We start from the raw sequence: 12,745 nt of genomic DNA on the forward strand, positions 1-12,745 counted from the left end.
AGTATTTGTGTGGAGTGTAGCCATGTATGTAAGTGAATTATGGACGATAAATAGTTTAGACAAGAAGAGAATAGAAGCTTTCGAAATGTGGTGCTACAGAAGAATGCTGAGGATTAGATGGGTAAATCACATAACTAATGAGGAGGTATTGAATAGATTCGGAGAGAAGACAAATTTGTGGCACAACTTGAGTAGAAGAAGGGATCGGCTGGTTGGGCATATTCTGAGGCATCAAGGGATCACCAATTATAGGGATGATTTGGAATCTGTTACATCGCAGACATCGGTATTTGCAACTGGAAGTATAAGTTCCCTCTATTCTTTTTCGAGTTTGCAGACGGGGTAAGTTTCTAGTTACTCAGTGGTTAACAGCATGCTGCCCGTCGCTAAAGTTTCGGGTTTCTAGAGAAATAATTTCCAGCCTGTATCTTCAGCATTGTACTGTGCAAACGATACTGCTATGGAAGCGATATTGCTATGTGCTTGATATCGAGAACTATGGCGTAGATGGTATACTATTCTGGCAAACCATGTGAAAATACATGTGTTCCTGTAATCGCAGAGTGTGGAGATGGGTGTAGAACAAACAATCAAGCAATCAGTTCAGGGCCACAAACAGTGACGCCTTTGTGCCGAGGGGAGCTGACCCAGCCTCTGTACAACAGTCTTCGTGGTGTTATGTACGAGTGTCTGGTGGTCGCTACTGTGTGTCTTATTGTGAGAGAGGTATAGATTCAGGACATAACATAATAATGGCGTGTGACGGGGACCTCCCGTTGGCTAGACCACTCGCCTGGTGCAAGTCTTTCGATTTGACGCCACTTCGGCGACTTGCGCGTCGATGGGGATGAAATGATGACGATTAAGACTACAAAACATCCAGTCTCTAAGCAGAGAAAATCTCCGACCCAGCCGGGAATCGAACCCGAGCCTTTTTTTTTTTAGGTCTCATTTTGTTCACATTTGTTCGTTGCACCTGCTCGGGTCGGACGTCGTAAGACATCCGTTTAAGTTCGTTGTCGATTGATTAACTCAGTTTTTTATTACAGAGGGCTGCTAACCCTCTGACCAAATACGCTGAGCTACCGTGCCAGCAAATCCTTGCGCAGGGGCCATGCTAATCTTCTCTGTATCGTTCCAGTTTTAGTATATGTACCTCCGAAGCGAGTACTACCGGGGGTGGACCGATTCAGCACATCAATAGCCATAACAGGTATGAAAGATTTTTTTTTTACATGGAAAATTATGTGTGCTATAGATATTGAGATTCATTCCAGAACCATGGCTGTCAAGAGGAGACATTTCCAGTACATTGCTCAGTGTCAGACTGTAGCAGCAACTTGTAGTTACGCTGATAAATATGTGCCTGGTTCTCGATATTCTCATGAGTGTGGAGATAGCCGTGGAAAGCACAACAACAAAAGCAGGTGAGGGCCTGAAACAGCATCTCAGCAGATGCCTTTGTTCTGAGGTGGTCTTACCCATCTTTTGTACACCAGACCAGAGAGTTCCGAAAAAGTTTCCGATTTATGACGATTTGGTTCGCAGCGTCCCCTGATTGGGTAAATAGTGAACGAATACACAGTTTGTGTTGAGTCGCCTTTGGTACTGCATGTGTCGCATGCATACTCTGCAGAAATTTGAGAAGATTCAATACGACGAGCATTTGCACGGCAGTATTGATAGCGTCTGAACTCCTACCACTCAGGTCCTGGGATGAGGGGTTGTCCCTGGCTGGCTGGTCTGTCTCTGGCTGACATACACCTCTACAGCTGCGCTCATGGGCCGCGTTTATGGAGGCAATTTCCTCTCTCGGTGTGACACTGTGGCAGGGTGAGTATGTGGGATGTATTTGATGATCTGTAGACCACATTTTCGGGGTTTGACTGTTAGTGCGATATGGCGATCTGTACAAAATAGTTTTGCCACTGGAAGTCTCATCTGCAGAAAACAATGGCGGACAGTGCTCCCACAGAGGCAGCAGCAGCAGTTTGACAGGTAAATTTAGTGACGGACAGTCTGTCCCATTAGGATCACCAGGAAGAATGCATTCAGTGTTATTTGGGGCTATTTTCGTTATCAGGTCTGTTAGGACAAGAATATCCATGCAGACAAGCTGTGACATCACAAAAGTTCCTACAACAACAAAAGAGGCCGTTAACTATTTCTGCGAGACTTTACGAATTCTAAGAAGGGACTGATAAGTAATGGATGGGCTGTCCCAAGATCAAGAGGTAGAATGTACACTGTGTTATTCTGGGAAACATTGCAAAAGATTTCGATAGCGGGTCCAGAGGGAGACTTGGCTGTTATTGATATAGACATTAGACATCAGTATAACACTGAGACCGTTTTAATTTGCCTGCGTGGGTGAGTTGCTAAGCAGACATCTCTGGCTTGGCGATTAGGCCTGTGCTGGACCGGCATGGACGTGTGATAGCTGGGTAAACACATATGCGGTAGGAGGTGTCTCACATGTGAATGGATGTCCTGTTAGGATCAGTAGAGGGAATGCACCCTGTATTTTTCTGGGAAGCATTGCAGCAGATTTCTATAGTGCATCCAGAGGGAGGCTTGGCTGTTGTATACATAGACATTTGATGGTTCAAGTGGCTCTGAGCACTATATGACATAAAGTCTGAGGTTATCAGTCCCCTAGAACTTAGAACTACTTCAACCTAACTAACAAAGGACATCACACAAATCCATGCCCGAGGCAGGATTCGAACCTGCGACTGTAGCGGTCACGCGCTTCCAGACTGATGCGCCTAGAACCGCTCGGCCACTCTGGCTGGCTAGACATTTGACATCAGTATAACATTGAGAACCTTTTAGCTGCATGTGCAAGGGTGGGCTGCTATGCAAACATCTCTCTTGGTTATGCATCCTCGCACCAGAAATGGTGTGTAGGTGAACACATGTTTCAACAGTTATTTCTCATGTGTCATGTATGGAAGAGATGCTGGCGCCTCATCCTAGTGGGACCCAAACTGACACATTCTTGTGGTTCGGCAGCTGATGGTCATGTCATCACTTCATGGGGCCTGCCGGTGCATCCCGACTCATGACAGCATGACCAGTGGCATTCTGTGCAGTCTGGAGGACGGGGGACGGCGGCCGGTGCATGCTTTGTGATCGAAAGATTTTGAACTGTGTAATTACGTGTGATGTGTGTTGTATGATGTTATTCCTTGCGTGATCAGAATACAAAGAAAGTCGATCGATTTAATTACTTCTTACAAGACCTTTACAAACAGCAGAGAATGGTCAGCAAGAAAAATCCAACCTCTGTAAACTGATACTTTTTTGTAAGTAACGATATACCCTTGAATTTCCCGTCGTGAGATCCTCCCAATCCACCACAGAGCTGTCAGTTCCACAGGTAGGGGACGGATGTGAGGAGAGGGGAGGGGGATGAATGGGGTTTAAAAGAGGGGAGGGGTTAATTAATTGGTCAATTTCATTAAGTAGTCATTCAAACTGATACAAGTGAGAGGGAGCTATTCAAATAACTCAGATGTGAAAGTGTACTGTAGCAGTGAGGGGGAGGAGTTGGGTTGTAGGTTTCCTGAGGGTTTGGGAGGAGTGGGAGGGGCGGGGAAACAATAGGTTAGGGATCTGTCAATCAAATGAGAACAATAGGATAATGGCATGTCAATCAAAGGAGAACAATAGGTGAGTGCAATACTGCCCCTGATGTAGGTAACCCGCACTATAAAAAACGCGCTGGTGCCACCCTTGTCCCCCTACTCACAGGTCCTTGTGTGGGGAGTTGCTGCTTTGTTTGTGTTCAACCATTCCTTTATCTTATACAGGGTGTTACAAAAAGGTACAGCCAAACTTTCAGGAAACATTCCTCACACACAAATAAAGAAAAGATGTTATGTGGACATGTGTCCAGAAACGCTTAATTTCCATGTTAGAGCTCATTTTAGTTTCGTCAGTATGTACTGTACTTCCTCGATCAAATTGTAATTTTTCACAATCAACATGTGTCGGCTGACGAGACTCCACACGCAATTGTGCAATCACGTCATCAACACAGATTTGCTGTGAACGTTTGGGCAGGCATTGTTGGTGATGTCTTGATTGGGCCCTATGTTCTTCCACCTACGTTCAATGGAGCACGTTACCATGATTTCATACGGGATACTCTACCTGTGCTGCTAGAACATGTGCCTTTACAAGTACGACAAAACATGTGGTTCATGCACAATGGAGCCCCTGCACATTTCAGTCGAAGTGTTCGTATACTTCTCAACAATAGATTCAGTGACCGATGGGTTGGTAGAGGCGGACCAATTCCATGGCCTCCACGCTCTCCTGACCTCAACCCTCTTGACTTTCATTTATGGGGGCATTTGAAATCTCTTGTCTATGCAACCCCGGTACCAAATGTAGAGACTCTTCGTGCTCGTATTGTGGACTGCTGTGATACAATACGCCATTCTCCAGGGTTGCATCAGCGCATCAGGGATTCCATGCGACGGAGGGTGAATGCATGTATCCTCGCTAACAGAGGACATTTTGAACATTTCCTGTAACAAAGTGTTGGAAGTCACGCAGGTACGTCCTGTTGCTGTCTGTTTCCATTACATGATGAATGTGATTTGAAGAGAAGTAATAAAATGAGCTCTAACATGGAAAATAAGCGTTTCCGGACACATGTCCACATAACATATTTTCTTTCTTTGTGTGTGAGGAGTGTTTCCTGAAAGTTTGGCTGTGCCTTTTTGTAACACCCTGTATTAGCATAAAGACACCATTTCTCGTCACAAGTAATGATGCTGGATAGGAATGATTGGTGCCGTTAACAAACCAACTGATAACAAGTGAGCACAGTTGCACGTATGGTCATTTGCCGATTTTTGTGATTTTGGCTCAGAGCATTCGGTACCTATACATCCAACTTTTTAACCCTCCCATAGCATGCAAATGTCGCACGATAGTAGAATGAGCACAGTTCAACACATTTCTCGGTTCTCTAGTACACAGTCGTGGATCATTGTGAATTAATGTGTTTAAACAATTTCCATCAAACCCCGAAGGTCTTCCTGAACATGGAGAGTCACTAATGTCAAAATCATCCTTCTTAAACCAAGAAAACCATTTTCTTTCTGCTCTGTCCAGTGGCATTATCCCCATACAAAGCACAAATGTTTCTGGTTGAGTCCACTGTTGTCCCTTTCAACTAAATTCAAACAGTAGAATAAATCGACAATTTTCCGATTTCTCCACTTGGCATTCTTTTTTATAGCAAGTCAATACTAACACGCAAAACACAAAACGCTACGAATTTGTGCACCTACCTTCTACATTCTAATGGTCATAGATAACATATTCAAAATTCGCTTGGGCTGTAGCTATGAAGTAAAGATGGGGAGGAGGTTCCAGAAATTTTTGAACAAGTGCTACAGATTGTGACGAACTGGTGCCTCAACAACCTTCAGACCGACCATGGAAGGGAATTTTACAATAGGTATTTCAAAGTGGCTATGGAATTATATGGGATTAATCACTACTCAACATTCGCCCATTTGAACGCTAGTACTGATGAACAGTTGAACAGGATGATCGAAAGCTGGATGTGCAACAAATTTAATCTTCAAGGGATGTTCAAATGGCTAAACATCCTGCCACAAATCGTTGACTAGTATAACTGCACTGCACATAATGCAATTAGGAAGAAGCCTATTGATGTCCCTGATAATGGACTACTAAATACAGTGTACTACAGTATTAAGATGGTGGATCTACACAAGCAGAAGTTGAAGTAGGAGATTTCTAATGTATTTCGAAATACGAAACCGCGTTTGAGACGTCTTGCTCACCGAACTGATCAACGAAGATATTTACAGTTTCCAAGTGCAGCATATAAACCCGAGAACACTAATCTTTAAAGACAGTGGTGGCGAAGAAATTTCAGGAAGTTTTTACATAGAGGAATTACAGAAAAGCTAAGAACCAGAAACGTTTCTTGCAGTGCAGGTCACAAGACATGGAGGGGAAAAGGCATTAGTTAAATAGATGGCCTTCTCATCAATACACAACAGTTGGGTGCACGCTCACAATTTACTTTATAATAGGCATGCAAACCTCACGCCGTACAGTAACATGAAATGAATTCTGGAAAACGTTTCAATAGAGCGGAGGTGATATTCTGGAGACTATGCCATTAAAAGTTAATGTCCCTGTATTCAACTTTTGTGGACATTGAATGAAATTGAAAACGTGCATAAGTCGTGGTGTTAAGGGAATTTATATGCTATATGATGCATTCAAGAAGCACAACATTGCCTATGCTACAAACAAAGATCGTCGCATTGCAGACCAAGTATTAGTTGATAAGTCTTGACAGATATGTCGAAGAAAGGATACTGGTATAAGGAAACATACTGCTGGATTCATAGACCATAAGGTAATGTGTGCCAAACTTAAATTGGAGAACCGGAATAACTTTCATGAAATAATGAATGCATCTCGTCACACACTGAAGTAGAAGGAAAAAGACCTACTGTATGCTTAAAAAGTTGCATCCAGTCAGCAGCGACAGTGGCAAAAGGTGCCTTGAGGCAGAAAGGGGGCAGAAAAAGATGTGTTAAAACGCCCAGCATCCTGACAATACCGAAGACATATGGTAGAATAATTATTATCAGCCGCTGGTTTATTGGCTATGGTACCCACTGCCAAACTAAAAATGTAAAGAATGTACAAAAAGCCGATAAGCAATTACAAGAGGCTAAAAGGTATAATATAGCCATGGAATCCATTGCCATCGGTAAATGAATATACTTAAAACTATGCAGGAAATGGGACACACTGCCAGACGCGATGTAGGAATCCAAAGAATGTGGGAGTGTCAGTTTAGATGTTGTGGGGGATATGGAACTCAGTGGATTGCATATAGTGCAAAAAAACGGTATATCATGTACTACTTTGAATCATTCAGCAATTATGATCTCACAAGAAATTCTGTCGTTTCTTCACCAATTATTACCAGGCGTTCTACAATTTTCCAAACTCCTACCTATGTGAGAATTTCTGTTGAATGTTTCTCCTGACAACTGCATACAGACAAGGAGTATGTATGTTACTGCATCATTTGAGGTCGATATGCAGTGTTGTTCACTCTAACTCTGAAAGAACATTCATCTGCATTATTTACAAATGAACTAGTTCCTTCCAATAGATCTGAACAAGGGGAAATGGAGTATACCATTGATTGGTCTGCAAACATACGATAGCTAACTAATGATACTGAGGTAAATGATAAACTCCGTCTAGGTTGGGGGAAAGTTGTGGTAATACCAACTGGCTCCTATGACAGTGAAGATTTAAATACATATATAAAACGATTTGTTAGAGAATTTTACACATTGTTTTAAATGTATGTTACGTACAGACGCCAATAAGTTTAAATCAGAGACAAAAGCAACAGAAGAGACAGTGAACATTGTAGTCACAAATGTTCAGTAAGATTGCCACTAGATTTCTAGAGGGGGCAATTTCTGGTGCATAATCTACATCTATATCTACAGGGACGCTCTGCAAATCACATTTAAGTGCCTGGTAGAGGGTTCATCGAACCACCTTCACAATTCTCTATAGTTCCAATTTAGTATAGCTCACAGAAAAATTGAACACCTATATCTTTCCGTACGAACTCGATCTTCCTTTATTTTATCATGGGGCTCGTAACTCCCTATGTAGGTTGGTGTCAATAAAATATTTTCGCATTAGGAGGAGAAAGTTGCTAATAGGAAGTTCGTGAGAAGAAACGCCTTTCTTTTATTGATGTCCAGCCCACAATTTGTATCATTTCAGTGGCACTCTCTCCCATATTTCTCGATAGTCAAAACGTAGTCCCCTTCCTAGAACTTTTTCGATGTACTCTGGCAGTCCTATCTGGTAAGGATCCCACACAGTGCAGCAGTATTCTAAAAGAGGGTAAGGTAGACAGTCTCCTGAACAGATATGTTTTATTTTATAAGTGTCCTGCCAATAAACGAAGTCTTTGGTTAGTCTTCCCCACAAAATTTTCTGTGTGTCCCTCCAATTTTAGTTGTTCATAATTGTAATTCCTAGGTGTTTAGTTGAACTTACGGCCTTTAGTTTTGACTGATTTATCGTGTAACCGAAGTTTCACGGAATCCATTTAGCACTCATGTGGATGACGTCGCACTTATCGTTATGTTACAGCTATTTTTCGCACCATGCAGATAACTTTTCTGTTATGATGACTTTATTAGTCGATAAACGACACGGCCATCTGCAAGCAACCGAAGATGGCTACTCAGATTGTCTCCCAGAGATTAGATTAGTTTTCGTTCCATAGATCCGTGCTGAGGAGATCCTTGTGGATGTGGAACACGTCATTTTTTATACTAATAGTATGAGTATATACAATACATAATTTGTTTCTATTAAAAAATTCGTCAATGGAGTAGGAGTTGGCCACTAGTAAGTCCTTTGAAACTGATCTTTATTTGTCACTAAATTTTTTATGTTTGCTGGCGAATTATTGAAGATGAGTGTTCCTGAGTAATGGATCCCTTTTTGAACTAAAGTAAGTGTTTTTAAGTCCCTGTGCAGATCATTTTTGTTCCTGGTATTGTACGAGGGTTGTTTTTTAAGTAAGGGTAGTTTTTATTTAAAAAAAGATACAAATACTTTTGTAAAAAAACTTTTATTTTCTGATTCTACACACTTTTACCTATTTGTCTACATAGTTGCCTTGTTTATTTAAGCACCTGTCATACCGTACAACTAAGTTTTTAATTCCCTCTTCAAAGAATTCGGCCGCCTGCTCCCACAGCCAAGAGTTCACGGCCGCTTTCACTTCATCGTCGTCATTGAAGCGCTGCCCGCCAAAATGGTGTTTCAGGTACCGGAAAAGGTGAAAATCGCTAGGAGCATGGTCTGGGCTGTATGGTGCATGGTCCAAAACTTCGCACCCAAAAGAATCAATCAAATCTCGAGTCTTTTCAGAGGTGTGAGTCCTAGCGTTATCATTCAGGAGTAAAACTCCTTTTGTCAGCATGCCGCGCCTTTTGTTTTGAATTGCTCTGCGGAGCTTCTTTAGAGTTGCACAGTAGGTATCTGAGTTGATTGTCGTTCCTCGTGGCATAAAGTCCACTAGCAAAACACCGCGCCAGTCCCAGAACACAATTGCCATAATCTTGCGCTTTCACAGCATCTGTTAGGCTTTGACCTTGACGGGTGAGGTTGTGTGTCGCCATTCCATCGATTGTCGCTTGCTTTCGGGAGTGATAATGGATACCTATGTTTCATCTCCAGTGACAATTTGACTCAACATGTCATCCCCTTCTTCCACGTAACGACTCAAAAAGTCCAATGAAGTGGCAAATCTCTTCCATTTGTGGTCCTCTGTGAGGAGTCTGGGTACCCACCGAGAACACAGTTTCTTAAAGTTTACGTTTTCAGACAAAATTTTGTACAAAACCGAACTTGAAATTTGTGGAAATTCCAAAGAAAGAGTGGAAATTGTGAATCTTCTGTCCTCACGAATCTTTGTTTCGACTGCAGCCACCAAATCATCAGTGATCACAGAGGGACGGCCTGAGCGTTCTTCATCATGGACATTTTGACGGCCATTTTTAAACTCTCTAACCCATTGACGCACTTTACCTTCACTCATTGCATTCAAGCCATAAACTTCTGTTAACTGACGATGAATTTCTGCAGCTGATAGGCTTCTCGCGGTCAAAAAACATATCACTGACGGTACCTCATACGCGGCGGGCGATTCAATAATCGTAAACATTATAAAGTACCACAGCGATGGGTACACGTCAGCTACAGAGCTGCAATTGCATCAGTGTGAACGGGAAGTATGCCGAAAAGTGGCGCGGGGGTTTGTTGCGGCGTCCGCGCGAACTACGGGACTATACGCGCGAACGGCACTTACCTAAAAAAACAACGCTCGTATGTATGAACTTAGCTGTTTGTTGGGAAAAGAGATATATTATTTAGGACAAATTTCACACACACACACACACACACACACACACACACACACACACACACACACACACACACATATATATATATATATATATATATATATATATATATATATATATATATATACTGAGAGGCAGTAGTTAGAATACCCAGAAGTTTCTACAGGACGTCCGTGAATTTACTCCACAAATAATACGTATTTCACGCTTTTGGCTCTGAAACTTTTTGTTTGACTTGAAGAGTTACCCCAAAATATTATACCATATGACACTATGGAATGAAAGTAGGCAAAGTATGCAAGCTTTTTCATTGTTATGTCTCCTATATCTGCTAACACTCGAACTGCAAATACAGATTTGTTAACGCGTTTCTGCAGTTCTGTGGTGTGCTCCTCCCAACTGAATTTATTATCAAGTTGTAATCCCAGGAATTTAACACTGTCAACCTCATCTATCTGCTCTTCTTCATACTTTATGCGTATGCTTGGTGGAAACCTCTTACAGATTCTGAACTGCATATAGTTAGTCTTTTCGAAGTTTAATGTCAGTGTGTTGGCTTTAAACCAATTATTAATATCCATGATAATATCATTAGCAGATCTTTCTAGAACTACACTCAACACACTATTTATTGCAATACTTGTGTCATCTGGAAACAAAACGAACTCTGCTTCTGCCAGTGTAACTGATGAGAGATCATTAATGTACACAAGAAAAAGCAATGGCCCTAGGATGGATCCTTGTGGGACACTACATGTAATTTCTTCCCATTCCGATGATGACTGATGACTTAATTCACTAGTCCCTTGCACTGACACCCTTTGTTTACTATTAGCGAGGTGTGACTTGAACCATTTTGCAGCACTGCCTGTGACACCAAAAAATTCTAATTTATTTAAAAGGATGTTGTAGTTCACACAATCAAATGCTTTTGACAAATCACAGAAAATACCTGCTACTCGTAATTTGTTATTTAATGATTGAAGTACATTTTCACTGTAGGCGTAAATAGCCTTCTCGATATCAGAACCCTTCAGAAATCCAAACTGTGTTCTTGATAATATGTCATTTGTGGTCAGATGGTTAGGAAGGTGCCTGTACATTACTTTTCTAAAATTTTTGAGAATGCTGGCAAAAGGGAATTTGGTCTGTAGTTTGATGGTATCTCTTTATCCCCTTTCTTGAATAGAGGCTTAACATCTGCATATTTTAGCCAGTAAGGAAATGCCCCAGTTATAATTGACTGGTTACACAAGTAACGCAGAATTGTACTAAACTCAAAAGAACATGCCTTAATTGACTTTGTTGATATTTCATTGCAACCAGTAGAATGCTTTGTTTTTAAAGTTTATATTATGAAGTGAGTGACATATTCATGTACCTGAAGCTATTTGTAAAGGCTGGTTTCATATATTCAAGGGCATTATTTACTGATCCTGACAATCCGATTCTATCAGTAATGGATATAAAGTACTTGTTAAATAGGTTTCCCACACTATGTGTATCGGTTATTAGTGTGTCATCTAACCTTAATGCTATTTGCTCCTGTTCCTTTCTGGATCTACCAGTCTCCTCTTTCACTATTTCCCATATTGTTTTTATTTTGTACCCTGGCATTGCTATCTATTTCTCATTGTGCATTTGTTTAGATGTCTGAATTACTTTTTTTAAATATTTTACAGAATTCCTTGTATTTAGCTAAATCATCAGCATTGGAGCTATTCTTGGTCGACATATACATTTTCCTTTTTGTCTTAAAGGAAATCTTTATTCCTTGTGTAATCCATGGTTTTATTATAGACTTCTGTTTAATTTGAGTAAATTTTAGAGGAAAACAGTTTTCAAACATGGTACTGACATTGTTCATGAATGTGTTATATTTTTCATTCATGTCATGAGCACCATAAACATCTTTCCAGTTCATATCTTTGAGCAGTTTTGTAAAACATTCAATTTTTGGTTGATTGACTACTCTCCTGTACTCATATTTAGCAGTCTTGATGATCTGCTTAGAATTTAGATCTAAAACAAGGAGCTGCATGCCATGATCTGACAGTCCATTTATTACAGGTTTTATGATATGACTTTGTTCCTTTGATTTGTCTATAAAAATATTATCAATGGCTGTCCTTGAGGATTTAGTGGGAAGTTTACAGTGTGAGTTAGACTGAAAGACAACATTACTAACTGCAGTAAATGTTTACTGGAAGATTGCATTAGAAAGTCTGTATTAAAGTCACCAGCAATCAAAATTTCTTTGTTTCTTCCTGTTAAATAACCCAAAAGAGCTTCTAGATGATTTATGAATAGATTATAATTTCCTGCAGGTGCTCGGTAAATAGTTACTATTATATAGGATCTGTTATGGAACTCTACTTCTGTTGTATATGCTTCTAGACGCTGCTCTAAGCAGAATTTATTAATGTCAATGTTCTTGAATTTATGGCAGTTTTTAATAAATGTGGCAACTCCTCCTCCATCCATATCTACTTAGCAGAAGTAGGAAGGTAGCTTAAATCCTGAAATGTTTAACATATCTATACCAGTGGTCACTTGGTGTTCAGAGAGGCAGATTATATCAATTTGGTTAGATGAATTCATATTTTCATCAATGCAAATGAGTAGTTCATCAACTTTATTTCTGAGTCCTGGAATGTTCTGATGTAATAAAGATAACTGAAACTGCATACTAATGGGATTATAACTGCTTTGGCGAAGATGGACTGGCAGTTTCTGATTACTTTCTGTAAAACATTGTTTAA

General features: G+C 40.7%; 1 pseudogene; it reads right to left on the minus strand.

Moving 5' to 3' along the window:
- Nucleotides 1-1,097: 1,097 nt before the first annotated feature.
- On the minus strand, nucleotides 1,098-1,171 carry LOC126337509 (U6 spliceosomal RNA; annotated as a pseudogene).
- Between the last annotated feature and the right edge of the window lie 11,574 nt (nucleotides 1,172-12,745).

This window comes from Schistocerca gregaria, chromosome 2, assembly GCF_023897955.1.
Source record: "Schistocerca gregaria isolate iqSchGreg1 chromosome 2, iqSchGreg1.2, whole genome shotgun sequence".
Taxonomy (NCBI): Eukaryota; Metazoa; Arthropoda; class Insecta; order Orthoptera; family Acrididae; genus Schistocerca; species Schistocerca gregaria.